The sequence below is a fragment of the Lycium ferocissimum genome, chromosome 3 (assembly GCF_029784015.1).
Source record: "Lycium ferocissimum isolate CSIRO_LF1 chromosome 3, AGI_CSIRO_Lferr_CH_V1, whole genome shotgun sequence".
In the NCBI taxonomy this organism is placed as follows: Eukaryota; Viridiplantae; Streptophyta; class Magnoliopsida; order Solanales; family Solanaceae; genus Lycium; species Lycium ferocissimum.
This window is the reverse complement of record NC_081344.1, coordinates 6,829,807-6,844,698: the sequence shown is the minus strand read 5'-3', so window position 1 is coordinate 6,844,698 and position 14,892 is coordinate 6,829,807. Positions and strand designations below refer to the sequence as shown.

Sequence of the window (14,892 nt, the reverse complement as noted above, 5' to 3'; positions counted from 1 at the left end):
CTAGCCCAGACTAGATAGAATCCTTTTGAACGGGGACTGCCCGCTTCTATATAAAAGCCGTTTTGCTTCTACCAGAGGTCACCTAGCGCAGAGAGTGCATACACTCTCTTAAAGAGAGTGGGAACCCAAAAAATGACTAATTTTTTTTATTTGTACAAGTTTTTCCTTTATAAAATGTTTTCTATTTTTCTTGTTATTCTAACTTTTTTCCTTATTCTTTTTTTCTTTCTTTCTTCTTCAAAACCAGTTGCCATCTCCGTTGAACCTCCGGCCGCTTCAACCACCATTTCCGCCACAACTCCACCCACCTTCTTGTAAACTGCCACTTCAATTATTTTCTTCAACTCCAAAATCTTATCCAAAATATTGCCTTACAATTTGACTAATTTCGCAAATCCCATAGGATCAATGGTGAATCGAGCCTTTTTATTTCGATCTTCAGCCCAACCCCTTATAAATCATGGGGAACTCGTTGATTCTTTTGAAATCTTCACTTAATTGTGCTAAAATTATATGAAAATGAGATAGAAAATGAGATAAATTAATTGATGATATCCCCAAACTTTGAATCTGCTAGGAAAGAGAAAAATAATTATTCTTTGTTATGAACAACTCAACAAAGTCCAGGATTAATGTGCTGAAGTTATATCAAAAGGAGATAAATTAATTGATGATATTCCCCAAACTTTAAATCTGCTAGGAAAGGGGAAAATAATATTCTTTGTTATCAACAACTCAACAAAGTCAAAGATTAATGTGCTGAAGTTATATAAAAAAGGAGATAAATTAATTGATGATATTCCCCAAACTTTAAATCTGCTAGGAAAGGGGAAAATAATTATTCTTTGTTATCAACAACTCAACAAAGTCCAGGATTAATGTACTAAAGTTATATCAAAAGGAGATAAATTAATTGATGATATTCCCCAAACTTTAAATCTGCTAGGAAAGGGGAAAATAATATTCTTTGTTATCAACAACTCAACAAAGTCCAGGATTACCGGAAAAAATTTGAAACACTGTTCTTAGTGTCAATATGAGGGGACGGAGGTTAGAATAAAGTAGAAGAAGAAGAAAGAAAGAAAAAATTATGGGGGGAAAGGTTAGCTGGAGAAGAAGAAGTGTGTGGAGGGGGGTGGGGGGAATGGAGAAGTTAGTTTATTTAGGGTGAAGTCAAAAAGTAAGAAAGAGAAAAAGAAAAAAGAAAGAAAAAATATAATCAAAAATGAATTAACACGTGTCAAGCAAATATTGATGCGTGGTTAACACATTTTTCTAAAAATTGGAGTTGATCGAAAAAAGAGATAATAATATCATTGTTTAGGGGTTATGACTCCCATGAGGATTTAAGTGTCTTTTTAAAAAAAGATGCGTGTATTCTCTCTAACACATTTTTCTAAAAATTGGAATTGATCGAAAAAAGAGATAATAATAGTGATTTTCGTTTGTTTACATGAAACTTTTTGTAATATGAAATAGAATCTTCTACCAATTATTCTTGCAAAATCCATATCAAGAGAATAAATATAAATTATTATTTTTAATCACTAATTGTCGTTCAAAAGAAATTAAACATAATATAAATTCTAAAAAGTATTACTCAATTTTCTAATTACTCTTAGTGGGGTACAATCTTTTTCTCATTACTTTTTATCTTATTATTTAATTTACTTATATATTTTTTTAAAATTATTTATTTATTATCTTTTCTCTCCCACCATATGGGCAAAGAAATCTTGGCCAACCCCTACTTAAATAAAATTGTATCTTTGTTGGTGTTAATATTTTACTTATATTATGCTACATAACATCAGTACTTTAATATGTTAATTGAAGTTTAAATATTGAAATACAGTATTTACCTATCTTGAAATTGTGTCTATACCTACAACAATGGACCCTTAATCTAATTTTGTGTAGTTTGCTGTTCTTTTCTCTACTAATTGCTTGTGGAAATACTGCAAATAAATTTATTTGTCTACATACGTCTTAGCATTTGTTGTTTTAAGCAAGAGAGATCAATATTTGTTATCAATTTGGGATTACTGAACATATATAAGCTAGCAACTTGATTCCGTGTGTTTCTTTGGTTCTTACTGTTTGACTAACACTCGGAATGAATTGCGATAATTTTATTCTGTTGATGACTGGCCAGTAAAGTTGGAAAGCTCTATCTAAACTACATCATTTTTCATTAGCAACTTAAATAAGTCATTCCCCAGATTGGTTACAAATTTTCAATTAAATTTCTCATTGTCCGATGAATCACATAGAGAACGTGAATCTTATCTGAATTAAAGGTCCAAAGGTCTACAATCCACACAAATAGAAAAAAGAAACAAAAGAAAGAAACACACAGACACGCACTCAACTTGAAAGTCTTTCTAGTTGACAAATGAATTAAATACGGGGAGAAAAGAAAAAACTTGAATCTTTACATATCTGTACATATGTTTGTCTAAGTTCAACAGTCTATAATGCTTCCCTTTTGATCTTGTTTTTCGCGGTGGCACTTACCAATTGGTTCTCCAGTTGTTTTGGAGACATTTGGTGTTGAAAAAATAAGTACTATTAATCTGTAGTTGATTTTGAAAATGAATATTTGAAAGTTGAGATTATGTTTAGATATGAATTTCATTACAATATAAAATAATTTTGCGTGTGAAATCATTAATTCAGTTGAAATACTTCTCAAATCAGTTTTTCAATTTCAAACTTAATATTTCCAATAGAAGTTGAAATAATAGACAAAGTTATAATAACATTAATTTGAAACTAAATAATATTTCATTATTCAAAATAATGTTATATAAAAATATAAGAGCAATTGAAGAAAAATGAAACAGAAAATTCTCAAACTTTATCACTAACTTCCAACTTTCAAGTAATAAACTTTTACCAATTTATTGAAGGGGTAACAAATATGAACAAGCGAATTGAAAATTATTTTTACTATAATCAATCATCATCACTACTGTGCTTCTTTTTCAACTTTGGACATGAACATGGACAAAGATTGTTGTTTTTCATCACTCCTGTGCTTCTTTTTCAACTTTGGACATGAACATTGACAAAGATTGTTGTTTTTTTTTTCTCCTTTAATATATCGTGCACAACGTAAATTTAAATTAATCAAAACTGAACTGCAATTAGATCTATAATAGTCATGATCTATAACACTCCATTTTATTATAATGATTAAGTTTTTTTTAACTAGTTTTCATGTTGTATTCTCTATAACATGATTTTGTTATAGTAGTAACAATAATTAAGTAATTAAGGGGTCGTTTGGTAGGATGTATAAAAATAGTAGTACTGAATAGGGTGTATTAGTGATGTTGGGATTAGTAATATTGATATTTGCTAACATTATTTCTCATCGACTGTTTGGTTTATTGTATTAAATAATATGCATTGCATGATTTTTAAATAGTACTAGCATTAAATAGGGTGTATTAGAATAGAAATAATATCCGTATTTGCTATTTGATTGTATGCGATATTGTGGAAAAACCAAAAAAAAAAAAGAGTTGCCACCGGCCCGTGCTCATTAGCCAATGGTTCATGGTTTTGTTTGCCCATCCTATACCATCCTGGATATGTCAATTCATTGTCTGATAAAACAACTTACGACTATGCTTCTTATAAATGACACTAGATGGCCTATGCCGTATGTTTGATTAAATCTTCGGATTATAGTATATGCCATGTATATGTAGTTGTGTTTAGATTCAAAATATGATTAATATAAATTGTAGTTTGTCTAAAATCTAAAACTTTATTATATTTGTGTTTCTTACGAAAATTTATTAATACTTTTTAAAAAGAAGACTTGTTTAAAAGAAAAACTATTTTCCCTCTTTGAGATAAAATAATGGCAATATTTAAGCATCGGTTGATACTTTCAATTTTAATTCGATTAATTTAAAGGTGTAAAATACTTATTATTTTTTATCAAATTTTGATTTGGATAATTCTAATTCAAATTATTAAATTAATTTTACATGTTTAAAATGAAACAAAGTAGAAATTGGTTTTCTATTTAAACGAAGAAATGCTATTTTTTAATTTTTGGTAAATATTCTTGGTTTAGCTCATTTTACTTGTCATGTTGTCTTTTGCATGATTTTTTAAGGAAACGTGAATTAGAATTATAATTTGACTAATTTACCTTATTCATTATTTGATCTTCATTTGATATTAATCTCTTTTCACATTTATTAGAGTAAGAATAAAAATAAAAAAAGTAATTAAATGGTATCTTATTTTTTAAATATATATATATATATATATATATATATATATATATATTTTAAGTATATTTATTTTAGTAAACATAACAAATAAATGATATGGCGGAATAGCAAATACAGCAATTAAATATTTTGAAGAAAAGAAATAATATGGGGTCCATATTTTTTTTGGATAATTTCATTCTTTCCCATGGGTTAATATATATGTGTGAATGAATATTATTATTGACTTGATGGGGATACTTTGGGATTATATAAATATTGTTTTATTTTTTAATATATGGGGTGCATGTTTTTTTTTTTTTTACGTTGCTTTTTTTTTTAATATCACTTTTTTTTTTCAGTTTGGAGAGGGTGGGGTCCACTTTTTTTTTCATGAGTTTGGAGAGGGTGGGGTCCACCTTTTTTTTTTTTTTTTTTTAATATTGCTTGGCGTTTTTAGTGTGGGATCCACCTTTCAACGAAGCATGGGTAAACGCGACGTGCTTTATATAGTAGAAAAATAGAAATATAATAAAGTATTTCTATCTACTTTTTAGAAGAGTTGGTAATATAAAGTATAAAACATTATTTTTTTGCCCTTAAATAAAAAAGTGGGTGGGATCACAAAGGATTTTTTTGTCCTTAAATAAAAAAGTGGGACCGAACACGGACGACGATCTTGCGCTTTATCTATATAGTAGTAATAGTAAAGTAATACATATAATTTTTTTATCAAATTTTGATTTGGATAATTCTAATTCAAATTATTATATTAATTTTACATGTTTGAAATGAAACAAAGTAGAAATTTGATTTTCTATTTAAATGAAGAACTTCTATTTTTTAATTTTTAGTAAATATTTTTTGTTTAACTCATTTTACTTGTCATGTTATTTTTTACACGATTTTTTAAGGAAACGTCAATTAGAATTATAATTTCACTAATTTACCTTATTAATTATTTGATCTCCATTTAATATTATTTTTTCTTTTATGACATTAATCTCTTTTCGCATTTATTAGAGTAAGGAAAAAATGAAAAAGTAATTAAATTCTATCTTATTTTAATATATAAGTATTTTAAGTATGTTCTTTGTACAATAATTTCACTCGCTAATGGGTTGATACGCATGTGTGATGAAGTCATTATTGATTTAATTGTTTGATTTTTAATATAGGATGCACTTTTTTTTTTTTTTTTTAATATGGGATTAACTTTTTTTATTTTTTAATATTCCGTGAGTTTGGAGGCGGTGGGTTTCACTTTTTTTTCTTTTTTTTTTTTTAATTCGATTGGTGTTTAATATGGGGCCCACAATTTTTTTTTTTTTTTTTTAAATTGGAACGGACGACGATCTATATAGAAACTGATGTTTATTGGAACGGACGACGATCTATATAGAAACTGATGTTTCTATATAGTAGTAATGTGTGATAATTTGCCATCATTAGTGACGATAAACAACTACGCACCGTCTCTTTTTGCTAGTGAGTAGTGACTCATATAGCACTTGGCACCACCTTTAAGGCGTTATAAGGTTACTTCATAGGATTGTTTTGTCTTTGTTGACTGAGATATCATGAATTACACATACGTGACAATGTCAGTGTGGAATATTTAATTAATATGTTTGTATATGTGACAATTTGAGAACCAATTGCTACCAAGTCAACGCGGTAACTTTTGTATCATTCACTCAGCTCTACTTTCAAGAATTGACCTTTTAACTATCGTTTAATGATTAATAATCCATCCATTGAGTTAGTTTGTTAGATTCAACTACTAACAGAAGCAAACATAAGGACAACCCACTATTATTACAACTAAAACCAAAGTTAAGTTTGTCACCCAACCAAGTCAAGTGAAAATTGATTGTGCTACCGCCAAGAATGTGATACAGCGGATGAGACTTCTTCTTTCTTAACTAAAGGTCTCGGGTTTGAGCTCCGAATGTCAAAAAATCCCCGTTAGCTAGGAAGCATTTCCCCACAATGGGCCCTACGCAGCGCAAATTTGAACATAATCGGGAGCTCCAATGAGGTTATCAAACACCGAGTGAGGAAAAAAATGATTGTGCCAGCATATAGCTTACGTGTGCCTCAACTAGTCTTATGAAATAACCTATTATTTTCCATGAGTACAAATATTAATAACTCTTTGTTTGTCAAGACTTAAATATATTAGAAAAAATCATTTAGTATTTTCACTTTTAATAAAATTTGAACATGAGATCTTATGATTTTCAATCCACTTAACTAATTGTTAAGCCACTTAAAAGCAGACAAATTTATTCCTCTGTAATCCCATTTTACTACTATTTGACAAGCAGATAATTTTATTCCCCGTAATACCTTTTTGCCACTATTTGACAATGACCCAGAAGGCCAGAATGGATAATTCTATTTTACAAAACACTGGCCAGTAAAATTGGTAAGATCATCATAATAATCACTTCTATTAACAATTTTAAGTAAGTCTTTAGATAAGATTAGACCAATCAGGGCACCTGATTCTATCCAAAAGGCTTGAAGGTCCACCATCCACTCAAGTCAAGAAACACACTCAACTTGAATGGTCTCTCTAGTTGAAAAGACTAACACGTCTTATTTTATTTTTTTAATCTAATTTAAAAAGAATATTATTTTTATATTGAGTAATTTTCTAATTTACCCAAAGATGAAATTTTCAAAAAAAACGTTATGATTAAAATCACAAATTTTAAAACGTCTTATTTTATTTTTTTAATCTAATTTAAAAGGAATATTATTTTTATATTGAGTAATTTTCTAATTTACGTTATGTTTAAAATCACAAATTTTAAAAATTATTTTTTAAACCTCATGTACATTAGTTTTGGGCCACAAAGCTCAAAATTTTCTTACGTTTTTTAACTTCACGTCCAGTCAAACTAAAACACGGAAATAATTAAAATATATGAAAACAAATGGAAAATGATAATTGGAAGGGAAAAAAAAATTAAAACGGTGATCATGCAAAGACTTAAGTGACTCCACCTAAAAGTAAAGAGGAGTTAGGCTTGGGAAAATAAGGAAAGATTATCATATAATTAATTCTAATATCCAATCCAAACATGCTACCATATACTTAGCCTAAACGAATCTATACTTGTTTTAGTCTAGATACAAGATCTCGTTATTATTGCTTCATATATTCACAACAACCATCTTAACTCTGTGCCGTGACCCCAAAAAAAAAAAAAAAAAGGAAAAGAGAATTCATTAGCAGCCATTGTTGTATGAAAGCCATGGAAAATTTTGGTCTGCACATGCTTGTTGGTCGATGGTTTACGGTTTTTGCTTCACTTTTGATCTTGTCTGTCGCAGGTGGCACTTACATATTTGGTCTCTACTCTGAAGAAGTCAAGAAATCATTAGGTTATGACCAAACAACCTTAAACTTACTTAGTTTTTTCAAAGATTTAGGTGCAAATGTTGGAATTATTTCTGGTTTAATCAATGAAGTCACCCCACCATGGGTTGTTCTTCTTCTTGGTGCATTTATGAACTTTTCTGGGTATTTTTCTATATGGTTTGCTGTTACAGGGAGATTACCTAAACCCAAAGTTTGGCAAATGTGTTTTTGTATTTTCATTGGGGCAAATTCACAGACTTTTGCAAATACTGGGGTTATAGTGACTTGTGTTAAGAATTTCCCAGAAAGCAGAGGAATTGTTCTTGGACTTTTAAAGGGTTTTGTTGGTTTAAGTGGTGCTATACTTACACAACTATATCATGCCTTTTATGGAAAAAATGCGAAATCTTTAATCTTGCTTATTGCTTGGTTACCTGCTGTTGTTTCTTGTGTTTTTCTTAGAGTTATTAGGACTATGAAGGTTACTAAGCAAGAAAATGAACTCAAGATTTTTTACCAACTACTCTTTATGTCACTTGGTCTAGCTGGTTTTCTCATGGCTATAATTATAGTGCAAAATAGAGTTGAGTTTAATAGCGTTGGTTATTGGTCAACTGCTGCTACCATTCTTGTTTTGCTATTTGCTCCTATAATTCTTGTCATCAGAGAAGAATTAAAACTATTTGACACAAAGAAACAAAGTTTAAGTCATCCTATAGAAGTCAGAGTTGCTGAAATTGAAAGACCACTTCAATCTTCAGCAACTATTGTTCCAACTAATGATCAGAAAGATCATGTTTCCTTCTTTCAAAATGTGTTTAAACCACCAGAGAGAGGGGAGGATTATACAATATTGCAAGCAGTTCTCAGCATAGATATGTTGATTTTGTTTATTGCTACGATTTTCGGAGCAGGGGGACTTTTAACAGCTATGGATAATTTAGGTCAAATTGGTAAAGCCTTAGGTTATCCAACATCAAGTATTACTACATTTGTGTCACTTGTGAGTATATGGGGTTATCTCGGGCGAGTAGGTTCTGGATTCGCCTCTGAGATTTTCTTGGAAAAATACAAGTTCCCGCGCCCGTTGATGCTCACATTGGTGCTTCTTTTCTCTTGTGTGGGCCATGTTTTGATCGCGTTTGGTGTGCCTGATACTTTATATATTGCATCTGTGCTAATGGGGTTCTGTTTTGGTGCTCTATGGCCGTTGATATTCGCGATCATATCTGAGATATTTGGGCTTAAGCATTATTCGACGTTGCTCAACTTTGGTGGTGCTGCAAGCCCTATCGGGGCCTACATATTTTCAATGTTAAGGTGGCTGGTAATTTGTATGATAGAGAAGCAATGAAGCAAATGGAAGCTCATGGGATTATTAGGAAGCATGGTGAAGACTTGACTTGTACTGGAGTTGAGTGTTACAAAATGGCTTTCTTGATTATTGCAGCATCTACTTTTGTGGGGTTTGTTGTTTCTTTGGTTTTGGTGCTTAGAACGTTCAAGTTTTATAAAGGGGATATTTATAAGAAGTTCAGAGAACAAGTTAAAGCAGTGGATGCTGAGTCTCAGTCAAGAGCAAATGGTGATGCTTAATTAGAGAATGCATAGCTACAATTTGCCAATGCATTTTGAGTGGTATTCATTCTGCAATGTAATTATAGTTTTGGCATCTTGTGCTTAAGGCTGATATCAGTATGCACAAGGGGTTGAAAGTGAATACAGGGTTTACAAGTTGTATTTTATGTAATGGGAGATGTGCTAAGTTGTGTAGCACCCAAGTTTAGAGAGTTGATTATAAAGATTTACAAGCAGAGCATATTTCAGTTATTGTATTATTTTTCTTTTCAAATTCAAATGTTTGCCAGTACTGGTGCTTCATACAAAATGGTCTCTGGTCTCTGTTGCTCCTTTGGAAGATTAAGCAACAAGCCTTAGAAATGCACGTCAATATATAAACCAATGAGTTAATACACTTAACACCCCTATAATATGATTCAGTTTCGAAAAACCTCTTGTATTTTAAATTCAAACACTTATGAAGTCAAACCTCTCTATAATGACAACATTTGTCAGAAAATTTCATGGTTGTTATACTGAAGTACTATTATTTATGTATCCTGGCATTTGATGTTTGGATCTCATTTAGTTGTTATAAACAAAAGTACACAGAAATTTATTTTTCTGTACTTTTTATGTTATAAACGAAAACAAAATACTTGCTAATTTTAAAATCTCAATTGATTTTCATAGTTCAGTAATTAAAAATTGAAGTGACTAATAAATCCATTACTAGTTGTTCCGTTCCGATAAAGAATTAAAATCTAAAGAATTAAAATCTAAGGAACATATGCATTTAAAATTAATTGAAAATTTAAATATTTCAAGTTTGACGTAAGAATTCTACAATTGTAGGCTGTTTCGTAAAATCCAGTTCTTAGTGACAATATAAAGCTTGAATTGATGAAGATTTTTGTCCAAACTTTTCGCAAAAAAGAATTCAATAGCTTTTCCTTGATGATTACCAATTTACCACAAGTATTTTAATATTTTATTTTATGCATGATATATATATTACAAAATATTATTACACAATATTTGAGTATGATTGTTATAGAGAGTTAATTTTACAAAGAGTGTACCTTTATAATGAATGTCACTGTTGTTATAGATAGGATGTTGTTATAGAGAAGTAAAATATAACATGAAACATCGGTTCCGGGGAAAAACATGATATTATAGTGAAATGATGTTATAACGGATGGCAATTATATAGAGGTTTGACTGTGCCTCTTATATTATGGAAATAGTACATTTATAACCCACATGATATCCGTAACTATGTATATTCAAATATAATTATTATTCCACATAAATTGAAATTATAAATAATTTTTTGAATAATTATATTTTAATATACTTAGTTACGAATATATATAAAAATAGTAAGTGTAGGATTTTCATATTATAGGAGTTTAATTATTTAATTTTTTGACAATATAAAGAGTGCATCTGAAAAAGATAAGGAGTTGCTAAGATAAGTGCACAATTTCGTTTTCAAGATCTTGGCGGGTGATTGCCGAATTGTCAAAGTTCCAAATCAGACGGAGTTGAAAAAGATGAGATTCTAAACTAGGAGTCGTGTGGCTTTAGGAAACAAACCTACTTTGACAATAACCCCAATTTTAATAGATTTCAGTTATTCCCACTATTTTTTTCAATCCAACAAGAAAAACTAATTGTTCAAGAAAAATATGTAAATCAAAGGTGCAAATATACCCTTCAACTTTACAATTTAGAGCAGATATACTCTTCGTTACAAAAGTGGTGTATATATACTGCCGTTATAAAATGCAAATATCACTAACGTTACAAAAAATGGTAAATATAACCTTTTCGCTAACGGGATTTTAAAAAAATCATTTATGTTAGTTTTTAATTTAATTAAAAAAAAAAAGTCTACCCATTTCTTTTTAGTAGACACACTTTTCTAAAGCCACATAGTATTTTTTTTTCTGGTTGGTTGGGTCTGGTTCGTTTAAAAAAATGGGTAGACTTCTTTTTTTAAGTCTCGGAGATATTTTTTTTAAACTTTCCAGACTTGACACACCAGAAAAAAAATTACCATGTGGCTTTAGAAAAATATGTCTACTAAAAAAAATATAGGTAGACTTTTTTTAAAAAGTCACGTGACCTTTTTTCTAATTAAAAAACAACCTAAATTTTTTTTAAAAATCTGTCGATAAAAGGGTATATTTTGCACCATTTTTGTAAAAAAGGTATATGTACACTACTTTTGTAACAAAAGGTATATCTGCTCTAAATCGTAAAGTTGCGGGGTATATTTGCACCTTTGGCCATTTTTCAAAAAGATATTGACCAAAAAGATAAGCATATTTTGCTTATCCAAGTTTGTGAACTCATTTCTTTGACGTTAATTTTAGCTAGCGTTTGGCTATAGATTCCCAAAAAACAAAAACTGAAAATTTTGATTTAGATGAAGTTTTTCAAGTTTTGAAAATGTGTTAGGCCATAGTTTTACAAAACATATTTCACTTTTTGTTTTGGAAAACATGAAGTATTACTTAAACCCATAAGCTCTAAAAACTATCAAGAATACCCAACCATACAAAACATACATACTTTCCAAATCCCAAAATTATGCAGAACGTGATAGTTGATATTTTAATAACAACTTCTAATAACTCACTTACTAGCTATTACAATTCAAATTATAATACGGATACAAGAAAAAGTATTAAAATTTAAAGTATATAACTTTGTTAACCGGTAAAGGCGAAGTCACAGAATTCTCGTCGGAAATCTCAAAGCCAGCTTCAAGTATTATGGGCATTACAAAACTTAAAAAACAAGGCCAAACATTAGCTGCACCAGCCGAATGATTTGAAAAAACGTCAATGACTAATGGCAATTTCTCTGAGGCTCATAGTTTGCTCTCATCGGTGTGTACTTTCCACTAGCTAGTGGTTTCTTACTTTACTAAATCACACTTAATCAAGTTTTACTTTATATATTATTTTGATTTGCTTTTGAAGAATTTCTTAATCTCAGATAGATACTTATGTCCAAGGCAAAAAGATTGTTATCATTCAGAACTCTAAAAGTCTAGACAAGATATGTATTATGAAGAAATTTTTTTCCAAAGGCCTAGGCTTTCCAGTCAATTTATCGCCATCACAAGCAAAGATTATTCAATGTAGGAAATGAGACACCTCCTATATTGGCAAGGGTTTACAAATCTGAAGAACTAATTAATGGAGGAACATGATAGATAGAATTAGTTGGGTCATAAATAGATGAAGCATTTTTATAAAATTCAAAAGTTTGGTGTAGTTTTTAAAAGTTTTGAAAAGGCCAAAACATAGATCTTGGCCCAACAACAAGTTTGAGCCGGAATTTAGGATTTGAAGATTTGTTTTTTTAAAATCTGTCAAAATTTTATGGTCAAACAAGGATTTGAAAACAAATCTCCAAAATATGCTCCCAAAATCTATGGCCAAACGGGAGCTTAAAAACATTTTCTTCTTAAAAATATGAGTTAGTGTTCAAAAACACACGTGAACTAATACTTTTTCGCTAGTTTCATACCCCAACTATCAGTCGTTCTTTTTTCCTATCTGAATTATCACTATTTATGTATTAAAACACACCTCGAAGCTGACTAGGACAACTATGAGCGGTTCCTTTTCCTATTTAAACTACCAACTAGGTGAGTTTTAATACATATATGGTAATAGTTCATATAGGAAAAAGAAACAATTGATAGTGGGAGCGTGAAACTCACAAAAAAGTAACAGTCAAATGCGTTTTTGATCATTATCCAAAAAAACATAAACTTGTAGAATGTTTTCTCATTCCAAGCCGCAAATAAAAAAATTGGAGTTTATGACTTTCTAAAGTAAATTGGTCTCATCATCAAATTCTTATAAATATTTAAATAACTTATTTGATAAAGACATATAAGGTCTTGACAAAAAAATTAATATTATTTTCTATAAATCCATATATTGTACTCCATCTCCGCCGCATATTTATGAAAAGTTATCCAAAATCTTCAAGTTGCTTATCTCTTGAAGCTAAATAATACAGCCGAAATAAAACTTCACTGGGAAGTGGGAACCAACATTATGTCAGGATCATGCTGAAATCGCAGCTGCAAAAGGATAGGTAAGGGGAAAAACAACTACTCCACTAACCAAAATAAAAGAAATTAATCATCGTTGTGGCAAATTTGGATTTTCTGTATTGATTGGGAGAAATTAAGATAAGATTGTAAGGAAACATAACCAAAAGTACAAGATCCAAAAAGGCCTTTACTATTCTTTTGGATTCTTCATCCGTAATTGAGCTCATCTTTAGAAATAATACGACATCCTTACCATGTCGATAACAGTACAAGTCTGGCAAAGTGTGATCCAACCAATTCGATGTAGGAGTGGCCATGGTACGGCATGGTACGATATTTGAAACTTCGATATACTAATTTCAATTTCGATTTCTAAAAATACTACTGTATATCATTACCATACCAAATTAATTCGATATGATTAAAACAATTTTCGACATCAACTTACATATACGCGATATCGTGAATTTTAAAGTTACAGCAGATAAGGCAGCTGCTTTGACCCAATAATTTTTGGGGGCTCCCAATATTTAGTAGTAGTAGACTTAGAGCCTGTTTGGAACATATATACGCTTATATTATCGTGAAGAATTATAAAAAATAAGTTGGAAATTAAAAAACTTATTTTTTTTGAGCTTATAAGGGTAAAGCAGATAAGGCAGCTGCTTTGACCCAATAATTTTTGGGGGCTCCCAATATTTAGTAGTAGTAGACTTAATAGCTATTGGTTAAAATAGGTTAATGTTTTAGAAAGTATGAGTACTTTAAATTTTCACAACAAATGAAAGATAATTACTGTCATTGATTGACGTGACTGATTGAGTAGATATAGGAAAATGTTGAGGAAAAGTTTCAAATTTTAATAGGCGAGCAGTTATAGATGGATACTGGAAACTTATCACCGATTTTTATTTAGATCATCGAAACGTCGATCATACTGATCTCGAACGTAAGATAAAATATCTCAATTTGAACCCTGCTATAAATTGCCAAATTTGAGCACACGCGTGCGATGCTTGCTTTAAAACGAGCGTGAGTTACCAAATGTTTTCTTTTTTTAAAATTTTTAATCATTAAAAATTAATTTTAACAAAAAACTCTATTTTAAAATCTATTTAAATAATTAAAAAAATTGAAAAACCCAACCCATCCTCTCCGATAGCCCCGCCGCCGCCATCGGCTTGCCTCGCCATCGCCCGCCGCCTCCGCCGCTACTCCTTTCAAAATCTATTTAAATAAATCTCAAAAAACGGCACCATTTTTTTAATTATTTAAATAGATTTTGAAACGAAATACAACGTGCGGTATTCTGGCGGTGGAGGTGGTGGGGGGCGACGAACAACGATCGCGCGGTGAAGTGGGCTATCGGAGAGGATGGTTGGGTTTTTGTATTTTTTAAAATTATTTAAATAGATTTTAAATTAATTTTTCTTAAATTAATTTTTTTTTGTTGACATGACTTATTTTTATTGGTCTATTTTTTCCATGTCAACGGTCTATTTTTCCATGTCACTGCAAATGGACTGCACGCGTGTGCCCAGCTGGCACGAGGGTTCAAATGACACAATTTATCTTATGTTCGAGGGTCCAGATGGTCAACGTTTCAGTTAAGGGGTCTAAATGAAAAATCAGAATAA

General features: G+C 30.4%; 1 pseudogene; it reads left to right on the top strand.

The window, feature by feature from the left end:
• Positions 1-7,256: 7,256 nt before the first annotated feature.
• Positions 7,257-9,438, top strand: LOC132049495 (uncharacterized; annotated as a pseudogene).
• Positions 9,439-14,892: the final 5,454 nt, after the last annotated feature.